The sequence below is a fragment of the Furipterus horrens genome, unplaced genomic scaffold (assembly GCF_987537825.1).
Source record: "Furipterus horrens unplaced genomic scaffold, mFurHor1.1.pri manual_scaffold_2, whole genome shotgun sequence".
In the NCBI taxonomy this organism is placed as follows: domain Eukaryota; kingdom Metazoa; phylum Chordata; class Mammalia; order Chiroptera; family Furipteridae; genus Furipterus; species Furipterus horrens.
Genome location: NW_028327172.1, coordinates 33,766,451 through 33,786,363, shown reverse-complemented (window position 1 = coordinate 33,786,363; position 19,913 = coordinate 33,766,451). Strand labels below are relative to the sequence as shown.

Below are 19,913 nucleotides of genomic sequence, written 5' to 3'. Positions count from 1 at the left end.
TATTACATTGCATAATAATTACCTAAATCTTTCTTTCTCTCAGCTCGTTATGCTCTGGATGCTTGTGCCTCCCCAAAACTATATGTTGAAATCCTAATCCCCAATGGTGAAGGTATTCATAGGTGATGCCCACTGGGAGGCATTAGCTCATGAGGGTACAGCTCTTATGAATATGATTAGTACTTTTATAAAAGAGATCCCAACTTGCTCCCTAGTCCCTTCTACCATATGAGAAGTCTGTGACCCAGAAGAGGTCCTCACCTCACTTTTCTGGCACCCTGACCTCAGACTTTCAGCCTCCAGAAATGTGAGAAATAAATATCTGTAATTTATAAGCCACTTAGTCTGTGGTAATTTGCTATTGTGGCACAACCCGACTAAGGCAGTGCTTCATCAATCAGAACATCAGTCAGAATATGCACATATCTGGGAACTACTTCTGATACAACATGAAAAGTCTTATAAAAGTCTGCCAAAAAATCAGAAAACCTGCAAAATCTATTTGGAATATTTTTATTGCTCATTAAAATCTCTACTAATTATAACATATAAGTACATATGCTACCACTGATTCACAGCCTTGGAGCCTTAGTTTCCAAACCCCCTGCATTCTCGGTGGCTGTGCAGGTAAAATGATGTCAATGCATCTCAAACTAATTCTAAAAAATAATTTTTCCGTCAGTACAAATGGTGTCTCAAATAGCACATGTGGAATGCATTTTCAAACTAAAAAATATATATAATTTAGCATTTTTATCTCCTCTGAATATACATAGTCCAGTTTCATTTACTTATTTATTTTTCAGTTATGTTTTACACTCAATATTATTCTGTGTACTTATCAGCTGTACAGCATTGTGGTTAGACAATCATATACTTACAGAGTGATTCCCCTGATGTTTCAATTACCTACCTGGCCTCACACATAGTTATCATGATATTACTGACTACATTCCCATGTTTTTACCATTTTCTCCTATCTAGCACTTCAAAAGATTTATTCCACAACCTCTGCTTAAACATGTGCCGTAATATGACTCAAATATGTTAAGTAATTAAAATTTAAAAACAAATGATGAGTTTGGGTTTTTTTATTGTGATGCAGAAAACAAAAACAAACTGATATGGTAAAAGAATTATTCCCCTGTCATAAATTTACCCATTCTATGCTGTAGCCTCTATTCTTTGACAATGATTTATTCCCTGCAATATCCAGAAATAATAAAATAAAATTGTTTTTAAAAAGAATGACAAATTTCACTGTTCTTTATTTCATATTCATCCTCTTTCTCACTCTTTCCCTCCTTCCTCTCATTTTCTACAGCTCTCCTCCTTCCCTTTATTTTTGTAATTATTGAAGCTTTCTTAATTTGTAACATTGTTTTAAGAAAATAAAAGGACAACTGTGGTCAAAAAAATCACAGGATAGAAGTATGAAAGTCAAACAACGCTACACTATGCCTATTAACAACTTTTAATAGTGTAACTTAAAAATAAAGGGTTATCTAATGAAAAACAGAAGACTACTGCCATTATTAGGTCTTATGTTAAAAAATAGGTACAATTTCATCAACTTACATTTAAAAATATTTCAGCAGCTTACTCTTTTAACTAACACTTCTTAAACTCTTTTCAAACTTTACTAATATACACCAATTACTATTTCAGACTCCCCCCTGGCTGGTTTGGCTCAGTGGATTGAGCGTCGGCCTGCGAGCTAAGTGTCGCTGGTTCGATCTTCCAGTCAGGGCACATCAGAGAAGGAAAACTCTGACTCCAAAAAACCTCCGCTGCCTTGCGGCATACCTCTTCAGGGGAAAGGCTAAGGGAGTAAACCCCGACAGAAAATCCGGAGCCGGAGTCCCTAAGGCGGTTTGACGTTGTAGTCAACACCGGCAACTCCTGCGGCGCACCTGAAGCCAAGCTGTATTGACTCCGTCTTTCCCTTGGACCCTTCAGCTGCGAAGAGAGGGGGGGTCTGCTGCATGGGCAACAGCAGACCCTCCATATCACCCTGCCCAGGCTCTGTAGCTTCAGCTTCACTGGAGAGGACACTCCAGCGTCATCGCAAGATGTCGATTCAACACGGGAGGAGACAGATACCGTGTCACTCCCGAGTCGGACTGCACAACCATTCTCGGCGGTGCAGATGGACTCTTAAGAAGCTACACCATCGTCTCTCGAGACGGACGGCTGCCGACGACGACTATTTCAGACTACTTACACAGAATTTATCCACATTAGAAAACAAGGTAATGACATCTCATCAAACCTAATCTCTCTAGTTAAGGTCAGATATTTTGCATCTTTGAAGAACTGAAAGGAAAGTGAGACCTAGAGATCTTAAACAACTTCCTCAAGCAAGTAGCTAATTGCTAGTTACTAGCAGAGAATGATGGGAATAGAATTTAGTTCTTCAAACTTCAAAGTACCAGAGAAGATTTGGAACTAGAATCCAGACCTCCAAACCCCAAAGTGCTAGGCATTGTACAGGAAAGAGAAGAAACGGTGCCGGTCTTAAAGAACTCACTAAAAATCTATTATTGCATATATGAATGATATGTGATTATAGTAATGGAGCCAATTGCAGATCTAAGGCCAACATAATTTTAAAAAAACAATTTGGATAATCTCAAGTCACTTATGTATAGTTCTATCATATATACTGTGATTTTATTTCTTTCTTGAGCTATACCCTCTGACCTAGATTGGTTGAAGGTCAATATTAAAATAAACTAGAATTCAAAAAAACTGGCAAGCGGTGAGAGTTGAGATGAGAGTGGGAATAGGAAGAGAGACCCATGCCGGTTGTCAAGAGAAAGTTAGTTACCCCAGGACTATAAAATTGTTGTACTCCATGCTCAAGACGTAATCCATGTATGTTTGACAAAGAGTTAGCTGTAATTATAAGTGGGATCTTTCACCCTTTTCCTCTAGAGTTCTCGCCTTCACATGGGTAAACCTCATTTCAAAAATGGGTACTGGAAATAAGGAAAAACATGAGGAAATTGAGTTTTTAAATAACAGTACTCTTGCTAAAGGTAAGAGTTTCACATGATCTCTATGAAGTTAAAGTGAAGAAAACAGGAAAGAATTCTTCATGGCAGTCATCGAAACCCATGACTATATTCTCTAGACCCACCATAGAGTAATTTAAATCTCCCGAGGCGACTGTCGGAAATGGGGAAAACCTACTGCACTACTGATGGAACATTTCAGACTCCAGAGCCGACAACTGCATCTCTTTAACACTCTAATCCTGATAGAAATAAGAAGAAAAGGGAAGAGGAGAGCAAGATGAAGAGAAGGGTAGGAAAGAGAAAAAGAGAGAGAGAACATGGAAAAAAATATGAAGTGGTACTATTCTTCAGGAAACTAAAGTCTCTTAAAACAATCTACAAAGAAACATTTTATACAAAAAAAAGTCAGGCGGTTAGTTACAGAGACATTGAAGTTGTTGGTATTTGTTTTTAGGCAAAGAGAATTTCACTTTTTAAAATATATAGTGGTAATAACTATATCACCACTATTGAGGCATATTCTCTTTTTGTAGTTTTTATATTGCATCAAGACAGAGAGAGAGGAAGAATGAAAAGTGAATTAATTAATTAATTAATTTTAAAAAACTGAAGAAACTAGGGTACTTAAAGCCCTCTGTTTATTAGCATCTTTTCATCCAACTATATTTCAATCTCAGTTCCCAGGTATGCAGGACAAAACAAAATAAATATAATCTTTTTTTCTTTTTACACAAATTGCAAGTTAATGACAGTTGGTGATAGAGGGAGTGAAGTTGTTCATGCTATGTAACAGTGAAAACAGTTTGTCACTCTGTAAAGAGCTAAAATCAGATAGACACTCTAAGTAATCAGCATTTGTTTTTATCAAAAGAGGGGAAAAAGTGACTTTACAGTATAAAGAAAGAAGAAAAACAATTTAGAATAGGGAGGAAAGGCCAATTGAAGAAATTATCCTAAAATCATATTTATTGTATTACAATTTTTTTTTACTATTATTATTACTACTACTACTATTATTATTATCTGGACCCCTGAACATGTGATTCTGCCCAAGCACGTGCAATTACATCTACATTAGTTGTTTTAGAATCCTAAAGGAGTCATGTAATATACTCTAAATATAAACAAGCATTTTAAAAGTAAGAATGTTTCTTTCACCATGAAATATTAATTTCAAACTCATTAGAAACTGGTGTTGCACCTTACAGTGGAGAGACAAATAAGAAGCTGATCACGATAATCTAGTTTCAGACTGTTGAGTGGAATATAAATTGGTGCATCCTTTCTAGAAGGCAACTTGGCAACATATCAAAATCATTAAAAATACTCTTTGAACCAAATTTTAGATGTCTAAGAATTTATTCCACAGAAGCAATCATGATAGTATTCAAAAGTTTATATATTAACTATGTTCTCTGAAGTACTGCTCATGATAAGAGAAAAAAATTAAAGCAACATAAATTTTCAACAGTTAGCAGAATGACATTTAATAATTATTCAACAATTTTTGTTGAGTGCCTACCATGAGCTAAGCACATTGGATTCATTAAATTAAAAATGTATCCTTAAAGGAAAATGCAATGTATCAGTTTTTTTAACCATATGATCCCCAATTGTTTTATAAATTTAATATATACTTTCATAAAAATCACAAATAGGGTTTTCTGTGGGGTGGGAGGGAGAGATGATAAAGTAATTCTGAAGTCCATCTGGAAAAACAAATGTTTGAGAAAAAAAAATATAATTTGAAAAAGAAAAGTCATTCAATTAAAAAAAAATATGATCTCACAAAACAAAAGTGTGCCTAATGAATAGCCAGAAAGGAAGTTGAAAAATAAACCCAAATACCTCTAAGAATTTAGTCTATGATAATTGTAGTGTGTAAAAGATGAAGTATATAACTAATATTTTTGGGACAATTGGTTCTTTAAATTCTAGTTGCATACTACACAACAAAATAAATTCTATATGGATTAAAAACCTAAAGGTAGAAAAAAATAAAACCATGATAATGCTGTATAAAATATATGTGAATATTCATGTAATTTGTGCTAGGAAAAATATTCTTTAAAATAATACCAAAAGCAGAAACTCAAAAGGAGAAAAATAAAACTTTAGATTTGATGAGAGAGGGTTTTCTAAAAATTTTAATTGAAAGACAAAATGTCAAGATTGGAAAAAATCTGCATCATCTATGATAAAAGGTTAAATTTTTGCCATAATAAAGACCTCTTACAAATCAGTAAAAATCAACTGCTCATTAGAATAATGTGCCTTACTTTATATTGGACTGTTATAAATATTTGATTTATGTTCATTCATTTGATCCTTGCAATAATCCTATGACATATGGAAAACTTTTACAGATAAGGAAATCAAGGTATGGAGAGATTAAGTAAACACCCAAGGTTACACAGCTGATAAGTGCTGATGATAGAGCCAAGGTTCAAACTCCGTCACCAATAGTCTGACTCTAAAATCTATTCTACTTCTCAAAGGATATGAGCAAGAAATTTATGGAAAAGAAAGAAAGAGAATAAATGCAAAAGAACAACAAACAAATGAAGAAATACTCCATTTTACTACCAATTAAAGAAATACAAATTATACTAAAACTAAGCTGCCATTTCTCCCTGTAATGTTGGCAATGGTTGAAAATAATGGTAATAATATGTGTAAGCATGAATGTGATCAAATAAATACGTACACTTCTGCTCAGAATAACCTGGTTCAACTTTCCTGGACAGCATTTTGACAATATGAATCAAATGCTTTTAAAAAGTATTAGCCAATAATTAATTTCTAAGGATTTGAACTAAAGAAAAAAAAACAGAGACAATTGCAAAATCTGAGCTACAAAGTAGTTTATTGCAATATTGTTGATGAAGTAAAATATCAGAAATAACCTACCTATAGATGGTCAGTTAAGACTATTAAATGTCCACAAATAGAACAGTATGCATCCATTAAGATTAATATTTTAAAAGAATAATGGTATCATGTGAAAATGTAAATGATACAATATGATATACTATTTAATAAAAGCAGAATATAAAGCAGTTGTTACTATATAATTGTATATTTGTTTAAATAGGATCTATATGAACACTGTAGAGACATAAAAATGTAATACTAAATGTATATCGTCGGCAGCCGTCCGTCTCGAGAGACGATGGTGTAGCTTCTTAAGAGTCTATCTGCACCGCCGAGAATGGTTGTGCAGTCCGACTCGGGAGTGACACGGTATCTGTCTCCTCCCGTGTTGAATCGACATCTTGCGATGACGCTGGAGTGTCCTCTCCAGTGAAGCTGAAGCTACAGAGCCTGGGCCGGGTGATATGGAGGGTCTGCTGTTGCCCATGCAGCAGACCCCCCCTCTCTTCGCAGCTGAAGGGTCCAAGGGAAAGACGGAGTCAATACAGCTTGGTTTCAGGTGCGCCGCAGGAGTTGCCGGTGTTGACTACAATGTCAAACCGCCTTAAGGACACCGGCTCCGGATTTTCTGTCGGGGTTTACTCCCTTAGCCTTTCCCCTGAAGAGGTATGCCGCAAGGCAGCGGAGGTTTTTTGGAATCAGAGTTTTCCTTCTCTGATGTGCCCTGACTGGAAGATCGAACCAGCGACACTTAGCTCGCAGGCCGACGCTCAATCCACTGAGCCAAACCAGCCAGGGTTAAATGTATATACACATTGATATTTAACGATTAAATCTGGAAAACAGAGTACAGTTTTTCTTCTTTCCCATTATTTGACACATTTCCTAAATTTCTTATATTCCATATCTGTTACATGTTTAGTAAATTATAAAGTTCATTTTAAAAAGAAAAGGAATGCATGACAATATTTAATGACATAGGAACAGTGATCATGAAATATTAACTTTTAAAAAGTAGCTTGCAAAATAGCATGTGCAATAAGATACCATTTTTCTTTTTTTAAAAATGTGTATTGATGTAGAAAAAATTCTACTATATAATCAGCATAAGCATTTTGAGGTAGCTCCAGATGTCACTATGGAAGATATTTTTTACATTCTTTTTTACATTTTCCATATTTTCTCCAATAACCATGGTTTGTCCTTTTAATCAGAAAAAGCAATGAGACTGTATTTTTCACTTTTCTCCAAATTCATTCTAATTAATTGTTTAACAAGGCTATAATTTATGAAAAAGCAAAAAATAACATACTACCTTCTTATTGTCAAAACAGACACAAAAAATATTATAGTATGTAAAGCAAATTTCACAGAATTAGAAATTTTATTTAAAATTTTGAAATCCTACAAATGTACTGTATCAAGCTCTAACTGAGCCCTACAGAGTAAGTAAATCTCCTTGATATGTGTTCATTAATTTGATAGATAGGTATATATAGTAAAATAAAATAATTGCAAATGGTTAAGCAGATGATTAAAAACAAATATGCTGACAGGGATCAGCAATGCCGCAAGGCAAACAATTGAACAGGGATCAATTATTTATTTGTCAGTGTGGCAATACCAAAAGTCCTGGACGAATTCCTAAATATACATGATCTTGAACAAATCAGTCTCACCAACTTTTAGGTTCCTCAGCTTTAAACTTATAGCAAAAAATTGACTTTTTGACTTTGAATTTATAGTAAAAATGTATAAAAATGTAGAGAATTTTCATATGACTAAATTAACATAAACCTAAAGTAGCTTTAAAATTAGTATTTATCTAATTAAAGATAAATGAAGATGGTAGTGACATGAGACACAAAGAATTTTTTTAAAGAAATAAAAAAGAGAAAGAGAAAAAAGCTGACATCCTTGATAATGAAGAATTTCTTTTATAGGGAATCAAGGCTTAGAAATATTCGATAGCTTTTTCCTGTTCTCAGAAGGTCAGGAAAACTGGGGACAAATTTCTGAATTTTGGCTGTGAGCCCTATTTCTTACTAATCACCCAGTAGCACTTCTCCACATGGAGAAGCTGATATAGCATCAACAAATTCTTTATCAAAATCAACACTTTGTAACATTGAGAAAATTAAGTGTTGTAATCTATAAATGTCCCAGCCTGTTCTGTTAAAACTTGATCGCAATTAGACACTATGTTTAAAAGTATGTTCAAAAAAAAAGTTTCTCTTTACCTCTGCTACAATTTTTAAACCACATATTTTCTTCCATCTCTTAGAAAGTTTGCTTGTTCTTGTAATTTTGCATATGATATTTATACACATTCTTCATGGAAATACGCATAACATAGTCACTTTCGTTTTTCCCACTGAGGGAGAAAACATGCTTTAAATGTTCTAGTTTTCAGTACAAAACCCTCCAACTGGCTTTCCATTTCCTTAAAATTTCACCTTCTCTCATCTCCTCCTCCAGTTCAAACACACACACACGCACACACACACACACACACAGAGAGAGAGAGAGAGAGAGAGAGAGAGAGAGCGCCACAATGCCAGACTTTTAAAAATAAACATTTAAATATAAATTACCTGAGGGTGACAAAGTTGTAAGATGCTTCCCCTCTCCAAAAAAAATTTGACAAGGTAGTAAAAGAAAACATTAGACATTCTCATCAAAGCCTGGTAACTTTTTTATAAGTCAACATTATTATCTATAATTTAAAAAACACCCTTATAATAAGTCAGTTCTCACAGTTAACCATTATAAAAGAGAAGCAAAAGCCTTAAAAATCAAAAGTCACTGCATATCAAAATATATTATTTTTTACCTTACCTATTACAGGTTTTCTAGTTATCTCAGGGTTGCTTCTCTCCCAATCACCAAACCATCTAATATACTTCTTTGTCAAACACACTATCTCATCAGCAAATAAATAACAACCTAACTGGTTCCTAAACACGTAAAGAACAACACAAATACTTAATCAAATACCTCAACTTCAGGAATTAGTGTCTCCCCTTTGTCCTTTGGTGGCCACTGTATCTTCATTGGAAGCTCTATTGCTGTCATTATTTCTAATTTGAAATCATCCTCTACCTCCACACCCTTCTACGAAGGAAACATTGCTTTTATCTTTGTCTTGCACATGCACACCACACTGAGTGTTAAGGAGTAAAGTACCTTTTGCAACTTTGTTTCAATAATAAAACAGCAAATAAACAAGGAGTCCTCTCAATTACAGGATACTAATACCTATTCAACACTCAAGTCAACCAAATGCACATTCAACTCTCAAGTCAACCATTGAATGGCATTGTTATCCTATTTGCCTAATGTAACATATTTTCAAAAAGAAGAGAAACTCTCACAACTTGGGGAGTAATTATCTGAAGGTAAAGAGATGCTATGTTAGATAGCTCACATGAAGTTTGTGTCAATTCTGAATAAAACACTGCAATTTTGGATGTTTCTCTTTTTTGGTCCATGAAATGGAATTACAGAGTTCATTGTAAGGTCATTGACAACTTCAGGATAGGTCTTAATGAAAAAGAGTGAATGATGGAAGACACTATTAGGTTATTTGTGAAATGAAAAATAAAATGTTTTGATAGGCAAAGACTTAAGATTGGTAGCACTTTGTAAGGAACTCTGAGATTTAAAAATGATTACAAATTCAAATTAAAACAATGATAGCATGATACCTAACATTTGTAAAGCAATTATAATGCAACAAGCATTATTCTAATTGCTTTACATATATTAACTTATTTAGTCCTCAGAAAAAAATATATAGGAGTTGGTATTAGTATGTAGATAATTATCATCACTAACCCCATTTTATATATGAGAAACTAGGCACATAGAAATTAGCTTTTCTAAGATTGTACTGTTAATGGTGGCGTGAAGACTTGAATCTAGGCAGCAAACTTTAAAGACCAAGTTCTTAATGACTGCTTAAGCTTTTAACCACCATAAAAGAATTTACTTGGGGTTTGTTGTTCCTTGAAATGATCACCTTCATTTCATGTATGATTAGAAACATATATTGAGATTAAAACCTGTCTCCCCAAGAAATGTAACTATGGATAATTAACACAATGGTGTTTTGGCTAATTACTGTATTAACTTCTATGCAATTCCATAAATCAGTCCCTTTTGATATAGAAAATTTATCAAAGAATATACTCATGATTCTATGAATTATGAAAGAGAGGCCTATTAACAATAATAAAAATTATACCGTTCTTGGTAGAATTTTAAACCTCATTCTTTTAAGATTAATTTGCTATGAATATTGAGTTCCTTAGACACTTCCACACTAGTGCCACTACATTTCCCCATAGATCCCTCCTTGTATAGCAATATCTCCATAATGGAGAAATAAGGAGAATTAGAAAGAATGCAAAACCCACAACAGATGTCTCAAGGAAGGTAATACGCTAAAGCTTATTTACTTTTCTTAAAGGAGAATTCCTGATTCTATTTACTCTTACTTCAGACATAATTATAGCACTTCTAATTCCCTGAGGAGTATATGGGGGCTCAGATCCTGAATCTACAATTTACTAGTAGCATGGTCTTGTGCAAGATACTCAACTTCTCTGAGTCTCGTTATTTTTTATCTGTAGAATAGTCCACCACCCTGGAATGTTGCAGGAATAAACCCAATTGAAACAGTAATATGTAAAATTTGTAGCACAGTGCCTACTATATAGTTAGCACTCAGTAAATGGTTCCTTGTTATCTAAAAAAGTGAACTAATAACAATTTAAGGACTCATTGTGATAATTAAATAGAATAATTTATGTGAAAGCACCTACATTAGCACTGTACCACAAAAAGAATCTATAATATGTTCATTTTTCTTTCTTCTAATATAATTTAACAGCCTATAGCCAAATAGAAATAGCAGCTTATAGTAGTATGCAAGGAGGATTAATATTACTAGAAGCAAAAACACTAATTACAGAGAAATGACAGCTTAAAGTCTGAAAACAAAGGCAAAGATAGGGAACCTAAGAAGAAGACTCAGGAATTCAAAAAGCACAGCATTTGAGGTGCCTGCCACTTATTACAGAAATAGGTAGCCTTAACAGACCCCCATCTCAAGGGGTACCTCCAAGTAATTAGATGTCCAAAATGATAACTCTGAGCCATCAAGAAGAGCTACTAAGAAATTAAATTTTTTAATTATAATTTAAAACTGGATATGATATAACCTCACCTACATATACATTACACTGAAATGTTAACAGGGGCTATCTCTAATAATAGAATTATGGGTGATTTTAAAGATTTTCTTCTTTTTCTTTATTTTCTGAACAATAAACTATTTAGGAAATCAGAATGTATAGGTAAAATTATAAATAATGTTGGTGCTTAAAGAGGCAGTCTTTAGAAATCTAAGAAATACATGAATGTGCAATAAAGGGATTAACTGGTTCTTTATCGAGTTCCTTGTTCAAACAGCCTGCGCAGATTCTAGTAAAATAAAGGCATTACAAAAATGTATGTGAAAAAACTGGTGTGAAAAAAGTTGATTAAATGTTGCACAATAAATTCACTTGAAAAAGAAAAGTTCTAAAAGTAGATTCATCTTAGAGGTACTATTTTAAATAGGCAAGTCAATATCAACACAAAGCTTGTAACAGGAACACATATGATTACCTCTATCTTTGCCTGCAACAATTTTGACACACCCTCCCTTTGAGGTAAAAAAAAAAAAAAAAAGTTTAAACTCTAGGAAAAGAGCAAAATAAACTGATAAAACGGAGTAATTTCAGAAAGCACAGTCATACATGAATGCACTTTTTTTACCTTCTAAAACAGAAATTAGAATACTTTAGGCAAATGTATGTTACTGGGTAATCACTGACTACACAGCTAAAAAAGAAAAAAAGAGATGGCAGCACAAAAAGCAAATTAAAATATCAGAAATGAACCTATGATAATTTTTTTTTCTTTCCGATCTATATTGTGTATCTCTTTGGAACTGTCACACTGAAAACTGTATAGTTAGTAGAGAACATGCCAGAGATACAGCAGATCCTAGAGGCCTTTTTCACTTAGAAAAAGCACTTCTTCTTAGAAATATAAATCATGTTCCTCTTTCTTCATAACTAGAACTCTAATTTTAAAAGAAATAAACGTAGAAGTATAAACAGGGACAAAGTAATTGGACATTGGAAACTCTCAATTTAAGTATTGGTATTATTATCAGTAGTAATAGCACAGGGCAAGTACAGATTTGGGACGGACTAAATGAAGCACAGTCACACAGTTCATGTAAGACTAGAATTTAGATTATGAGCTTCCCCATTGCCAGTTAATATTCAATTCACCCTTACCATAATTTCCCCTGAAACTCGGTATCTTCAGATCTAACTGGCACTTTAGCTGATTCAGCTGTAATTATTTCATTTCTTGGACTCCAGTTATCAGTGAGCTAAAGACAATGGACATCATTAATACCAGAGGAATCTATATATTGTAATAAAAGGATAAGTCTAAACCATGCCTGTAAGTTTTTTTCTGAAGTGTATTTTATCTTTGGAAAACAAACAAAAACGCTCTTTAGGTGTGCTTTACTCTCAGCAGTGATACTATTTTCATGTCTTATTTCCACAGCTTAAATATACAAATAAATATAATACTAAATATTTCTATCATTGTTTACTGTCAATAAACAGAAAAATGAAGAAAAGTGAAACAAATATATTTCCTTTATTATTATGTTTGAGAGCATATTTTAATCGATTTTTAAGTTAGATACAGCCAAGTCTTAGAAATGCAAACTCTGGTGGTCACAAGAGACACTGAGTTTTTCATGGTGCTTAGAGGAAAGGGCATAATAAATAAGTTTCTGGTTCTGATTCATTTTCTGTTTTTTGAATTAATTAATGCTGTGGAAGTCCCAGGCAACTGCTGTATCATTTGTGGCTGAACTGAGTCTAAATGAGAAAAATATGTAAAACATTATTTAATTAAAATTTTCATTTTTCTCTCTCCCACTTCCTGTTCTACTAGTGCATAGTCATTCAAATGAAGAGGACAGTCTCATGTTTGTTGCTGTCTAATTAATTGCCTTGGGCCACTTTAGTATCTGCAGAGAATTGTGGTTTCTGGAGCCACATTGTTCTCTGGGGTCATTTTGACTCTAAAGTTCCTGGTCTTACTTCAGAGTTGTGTTGACAAACCAAAAAACTCATAAGAACTGGTGTATATATAGCTCTTGAGGATTTTCTAGTGAAGATTTTTTTGTCCTCATACATGTGGTTTTGCATTCTACTTGGGGAACAGGGTAGTAACGAATGTTGGAGAAGAAACCCATTCTGCTTTAATTTTACTGCAGTGCAGCAAAAGCAAAACAAAGTGAAGTGTGCTTTTCTGATGACGAGCTGAGGACACCACATTGGGAAATCTTCTCTTTTTCTACCTGAGCTGTGGTTCTAAACCATAAAATCTTATCATCTAATCTCCTGCTTAATAACCTTTGTTATTTCCTCATAACCTACAGAATAAACTCCACATGTGTTTTCCAAAGCATCTTTCTAATCTTATCTTCTGACACTCACACACACTTAGCAAATTAAGACTTGATCTTCTCTATATATTCTCTGTTGATTGTTCTTTGCCTGATTTCTGTTGCTCAAGCTTGTACACTTCTTCCCAACTCGTGGCTTTCAAAAATTCTTTCCCAAGAGCCACCCTTTCACCAAATTGTCTCCTACTCATCTTTTAGGACTCAGCTTTAATATCACTAATGCAGAGTCACCATCCTTAATCCCAAGCTCAGGTTAGGTCCCCTTTCCCTTCATAGCATTTATTATAATTAAACATTTAATGTTTCCCTCTTTTTAAAATTAACTCTTAGAGAAAAAGGCAGCATACATTTTAGTTCACCACTGTATTACTGGCCCATATATACTTGGATATTAATGGATATAGAAGATTCCCTGATTTCCCAAATACTTATTATGTGAGTCTCCAAAATTACATAGGAAATGAAAGGCATCAAAATATAAAAATATTCACTAATAATCTTAACATTTATAAAATTAGTCTTCACTGAAACAAAACTCACAGATAACATGGATCTCACCCATTTGGTTAAATTTCTTTGTATCTTTGATAATCACTGCTGAGTGGTTTCAAAACTGTCTGCACATTACAGCCTTGAAAAAACTATTGCTACTTGGGTCCCATTCCCAAAGATTGATTTAATTGGTTGAAGTGGAGACTAAAAATGGAAATACTTTTAAAAATTTACTGATTTATTTTTCAGTCAGGTTGAGAATCTGGGTAACTGATTAACATATAATGCTTTGTGGAAGATTATAAATAATATTCAAAATAAAAATGGAAAGTAACTGCAAAGTAAAATTGCAAATCTTGCAGAATGTGGAAAAATTCATGAGTAATATAGTGCTGGAGAACAGCTTAAATCATTGACAAATCAAGAATCAGCAGCTAGACTAGATAGAAATTGAGGAACCGAAAACTGGTAAGAGTGATAGTTGATATGGTACATTATTCAAAAGAGAATGATTTCACTATAAAAAGATTAATCAAAGTTTTTAGGAAATATTCTTTATCAAAATGACCCTTGTTATGGTGCTACTATAATCAAAAGTGACTGTGCTACTGCAACATTTCACCTCAAAAATTACTCAAAAAACATGCAGTTAATTCATTATTCTAAGAAATAATGCATAGTTAAATTACAAATGAAATGTTGCCAATTATATAAACTTATTTTTATTAACTTTAGTTTTAATTTTTAAAACTGAGTCAAAATTAAATCATATTCCCCATTGTTTACCATGAAATTTTTAAATTGAATTTATTGGGCTGACATTTGTTCACAAAACTGTATGTTTCAAGTGTACCACTCAACAAAACATCATCTGCATACTGCATTGTGCACCCATTGCCCCAAGCAAAGTCTCTTTCCATTCCCATTTTCCCCAGCTTTGCCCACTTAACCTTATTCTCTCTCCCCACTTTCCTCTGTTGTTTGTGTCTTTGTGTTATATATACATGTTTTTGTTCTTAATCCCTTCACTCCCTTTCATCCAGTCCCCTAAACCCCCTCCCCTCTGACAGCTGTCAGTCTGTTCCTTGGGTCCATGCTTGTTTCTATTTTGTTCCTTAGTTCATCTTGTTCATCAGTTTATTGTTCACTGGATTCTACATATAAGTGAGAGCATATGGTATTTGCCTTTCTCTGACTGGTTTATTTCACTTAGCACTTATTCTTATTTCACAATGGAGTAGTATTCCACTGTGTAAATGTACCATAGCTTTTTTAATCCACTCATCTACCTTTGGTCACTTAGGCTGTTTCCAGATGTTGGCTATTGTAAATAATACTGCAATGAACATAGGGGTGAATATGTTCTTTATGATTAATGGTTTGCGTTTCCTAGGATATATTCCCAGAAATGGGATTACTGGGTAAAAAGACAGTTCCATTTTTAGTTTTTTGAGGAAACTCCACACTGTTTTCCACAGTGGCTATATCATTCTGCATTCCCACCAACAGTACACTAGAGTTTCCTTTTCTCCACATCCTCGCCAGCACTTGTTTGTTGATTTCTTGATGATGGCCATTCTGACTGGTGTGAGGTGTTATCTCATTGTGGTTTTACTTTGCATCTCTCTGATGATTTATGACATTGAGCATTTTGTCATGTCTATTGGCCATCTCTATGTCCTCTTTGGAGAAGTGCCTATCCAAGTCCTTTGCCATTTTTTAATTGGGTTGTTTGTCTTCCTGGTGTTGAGGCATGTAAGTTCTTCATATATTTTTGGATATTAACCCCTTATCAGATGTATCATTGGTGAATATGTTCTTCCATGCAGTGGGTTGCCTTTTCAATTTGTTGGGTGGGGGGTGCTTTTACTGTGCAAAAAGCTTTTTAATTTGATGTAGTCCCATTTATTTGTTTTTCCTTTGTTTCCCTTGCCTGAGATATGTTAGCAAAATAATTGTTCCTAGAGTTGTCTGAGATTTTACTATGTTTTCTTCTAACATTTTTTATGGTTTCACAACTTTCATTTACATCTTTTATCCATTTTGAGTTTATTCTTGTGTATGGTGTAAGTTGGTGATCTAGTTTCATTTTTTTGCATGTTCTTGTCCAGTTGTCCTAACACTGTCTTTACTCCAATGTATTCTCTTGCGTCCTTTATCAAATATTAATTGACCATAAAAGGCATGGGTTTATGTCTGGGTTCTCTGCTCTGTTCCATTGATCTATATGCTTTGTTCTTATGCCAGTACCAGGCTGTTTTGATTACAATGGCCTTATAGTATAGTTCAATAACAGGTATTGTGATTTCTTCAACTTTGTTTTTCTTTCTCAAGTTGTTGAGGATATTCGGGGTCTTTGTTGTTGTTGGTGGTGTTCCATATAAATTTTTGGAATATTTGTTCTAGATTTGTTAATCTATAAATTGCTTGGGGTTAGTACAGACATTTTAATGATGTTAATTCTTCCAGTCCATGAACATGTTAGATGCTTCCAGTTACTTGTATTTTCCTCAATATTATTCTTCATTATCCTATAATATTCTGAGTACAAGTCTTTTACCTCCTTAGTCACCTCCTTAGTTAAATTTATTCGTAGGTAACTTATTTTTTTGTTGTTGTTACAAGAGTAAATCAAATTGTTTTCTTAAATTCTCTGAGAGTTTATTATTGATGTAAAAAAGTGTCACCAGCATTAACCAGTGGCTCACATAGTTGGAGCATTGTCCCCCACACCAAAGGGTTGGGGGTTCGATTACTGGTCAGGGCACATACCTAGGTTGTAGGTTTGATCCCAAGTCAGAGTGCATAGAAGAGGCAGCCACCTGATGTTTCTTTCACATCACTGTTTCTCTCCCTCTCTTTTTCTCTCCCTTCCTCTCTCTCTCTAAAATCAATAAGCATATCCTCAAGTGAAGATCTTTTTTAATTTAAATTTTTTTTTAAATGCCATCAATTTCTAAATATTAATTTTGTATCCTGCCAATTTGCTGAATTCATTTATTGGATGAAGTAGTTTCTTGGTAGAGTCTTTAGGTTTTCTATGTACAATATCACATCATCTGCAAATAATGACAGTTTTACTTCCTCCTTTCCTATTTGGATCCCTTTTATCTCTTCTTCTTGTCTGAGTGCCATGGCTAGGACTTCCACTACTATGCTAAAGAAAAGTAGTGAAAACAGACAACCCTGTTTTGTTCCTGATCTAACAGGAAACAGTTTTAGTTTTTGCCCATGGAGTACCAAGAAATTTTAATCCCCATCCATTAAGTGTATTAAAATGCAAAAGGTCCCTGACTGATGTGGTTCAGTGGATTGGGCATTGCCCTGCAAACCAAAAGTTCCTAGTTCAATTCCCAGTCAGGGTACATGCCTGAGTTTCAGGCCTGATCCCTGGTTCGGCAAGTAAGAGGCAGTGGATAGATGTTTCTCTCTCATATCAATATCTCTCTCCCTCTCTTTCTCCCTACTATCCCCCCTCTCTAAAAATAAATGAAATCCTTAAAAAAATACAAAAGACCTTATGTCATGTGACCAAAGGTGCAAGGAGAGATAGTTCCACTTTTTTTCCTTTTATATTTTATACTGTTTCTTTTCCTTGCTTCATTACAATAATTAGAGGGCCAATACAATGTCAAGTAGGATGAGTGAGCATGGGCATTAATTATATTGTTATTTATCATACAAAGAAACATTCAATTGTTGGGGACCCCCAACCCACAGAGATCCCTTGGTGTCGCAGATGAAATGAAGGCTTCCCAGGCAGCTTGTGCTAGGGGAGAGAAGGCTGGCAAATGTCTGAGAGACAAATGCCTTGACTGCCTTCCTCCGAGGTCTTTTATTGAGTGCAGTAAGCTGAAGGGCATATAACATGCACATAAAGCTCATCGATCAATGTTAAACAGAGCTGATTACAGAGAACAGGTATTGTTCAGGATAACAATTGAAGGAACATTGAGATCTCCCTCAGATCAGGGTGTGTTGGACCCAAAGACTTCAGATGGCCATAAAATAGGGAGCGTAAGTTCATTTTAAGTTAAAGTTAAAACCTCTGCTGCTGGTACAATAAAGTGGTCAAGCGAGGTAAAAGAACAGGAAAAGCTTCAAAGGACATAAAGCATTTTCTCACGGCCCAATTCCCACTGGGGCCCACTGGCTATAGCATCAAGGCATATATGCACCCAGCTTTCCTGGTTTTCCTGTCAGGTCTTACAGGCTTCGTTTCCTTCGCCTGGCCTGCACAGGGCTCCAAGTCTCGATACTTGCCCAGGGGGACCCCGAAATTCAATATTTTACCATTTAAACATGATGTTAGTTGTAGGTTTTTCAGGTGCCCTTTTCAGATTAATGAAGTTATTTTCTCTTTCTAGTGTGCTGGGAGCTTTTGATTATGGGTGGGTGTTGTTAAATGTTTTTTTCTATTCTATTAAAATGATTACACGATATTTCTCATTTATTCTGATAATATGGTGAGATTTTCCAAATGTTAAATCAACCTTGCAATTTGGGATAAATCTTACTTGATTATATAATATGTTATTCTTTTTTTTATATTGCTGGATTTAATTTACTGATGTTTTATTAAGAATTTTTGCATTTTTAACCATGAGTAATATTGTTCTAAAATTTTCCTTTATTATAATGTTTTTCAGGTTTGGAATTAGGGTTATATAGGCCTCATGTGGTTGGAATTATTATTCCTTCCTTTATTTTTTGAAAGAGTTTACTTAAGACTGGTGTTATTTCCAAAATGTTTGATAGAATTCACTGGTGAAACCATTTGGTCCATAGGTTTCTTTACGGAAAATTTTATTTTCTTCATTTAAAAACTCAAGTTTTTAATAAATAAAGCTCTATTTAGGTGTTCTGTTTCATCTTGTGTCAGTTTTAGTAAGTTGTATTTCTCAAGAAATTTAGCAACTTCACTGAAATAGTACAATTTTTTGGCATAAAGATATTCATAACATGCCCTTATTGTCTGTTTAATTTCTATAAATTATGTAGTGGTAATTCCTCTTAATTTCTCATATCAGTAAGTTGTGTTCTCTTGGTTCTTATCCTTTACAAAACAAACCAGTTTTTACCTATAAAATTTCATAATTTCAGCAGTTTGTTTTAATGACCCTAGGTGTGCTTTTATTTGCATTTATCTTGTGTTGCGTTCACTAAAGTTACTGAATCTGGAAATTTAACTCTTTCACCAAATTCAGGAAATTTGGGTTATTATGTCTTCAATTGTTGGTTTTTTACTGCCCTAATATTGCTCTCCTTTTTTTCTTCAACTTACATACATTAGACTACTTAATATTATACCACATATCCCTCATACTATATTCATTTTCTCAATTCTTTTTTCTCTCTTTCTTCTTTCGATTGCATAATTTCTAATTAATCTATTTCCTCTGTCATCTTTATTCTGCCAATTGACCCATCAAGTTATTTTCTTATTTGAGATATTATATTTTTCAGCCTTAAGTTCTCATTTGGTTCTTTTTGTAATTTCAATCTCTGTTCTGAAATTTCCTTTTTTTTTTTTGTCACATTTTCCTGATTCTTCATATGTTGAGTAATTTGGGATTAGATCTTAGACATCATTACTACCATGTTTTGGAGACTCTGAATACTTTTATAGAGTGTCACTGTTTGTTTGTTTGTTTGTTCTAACAGTATGCTTATATACTGCCCAAACTACACATTCTGTCTCCCTTGGAGTGGACAACATTTCAAATATCTATTTACTTCTTTTAGCCTTACACAGGCTGCTTAAAAACTGTTCTGTTCATGGATGGCTTAGGGATCAGTCAAAAATTGGAGCAAAATTTACACACAGAATTTGGGACTCCCTTTCTGTGTCTTTTTTTCTTCCCAGGATTACCTTCTCACTTCCCAAGAGGTATGGTTGCCCCAAAGTCTATTCCCTGGTTCTTCAGGCCAGAAAGGCTACTTATATTCTATCTCAGTTTTATTAGCTTTCCCTGTTT

The 19,913-nt window shown here is 34.1% G+C and overlaps 1 protein-coding gene across 13 annotated transcripts in view; it reads right to left on the bottom strand.

The window, feature by feature from the left end:
- SOX6 (SRY-box transcription factor 6) overlaps positions 1–19,913 on the bottom strand; it is a 611,663-nt gene that overhangs the window by 391,761 nt on the left and 199,989 nt on the right. The window contains exon 1 of one of the 13 annotated variants that reach the window (XM_090263669.1): positions 8,892–8,962. The exons of the other annotated variants lie outside the window; for them this stretch is intronic. The gene's annotated coding sequence lies outside the window, so the exon portion shown is untranslated. Of the gene's footprint in view, positions 1–8,891; positions 8,963–19,913 lie in introns of those variants that run through there. 13 annotated transcript variants of the gene reach the window in all.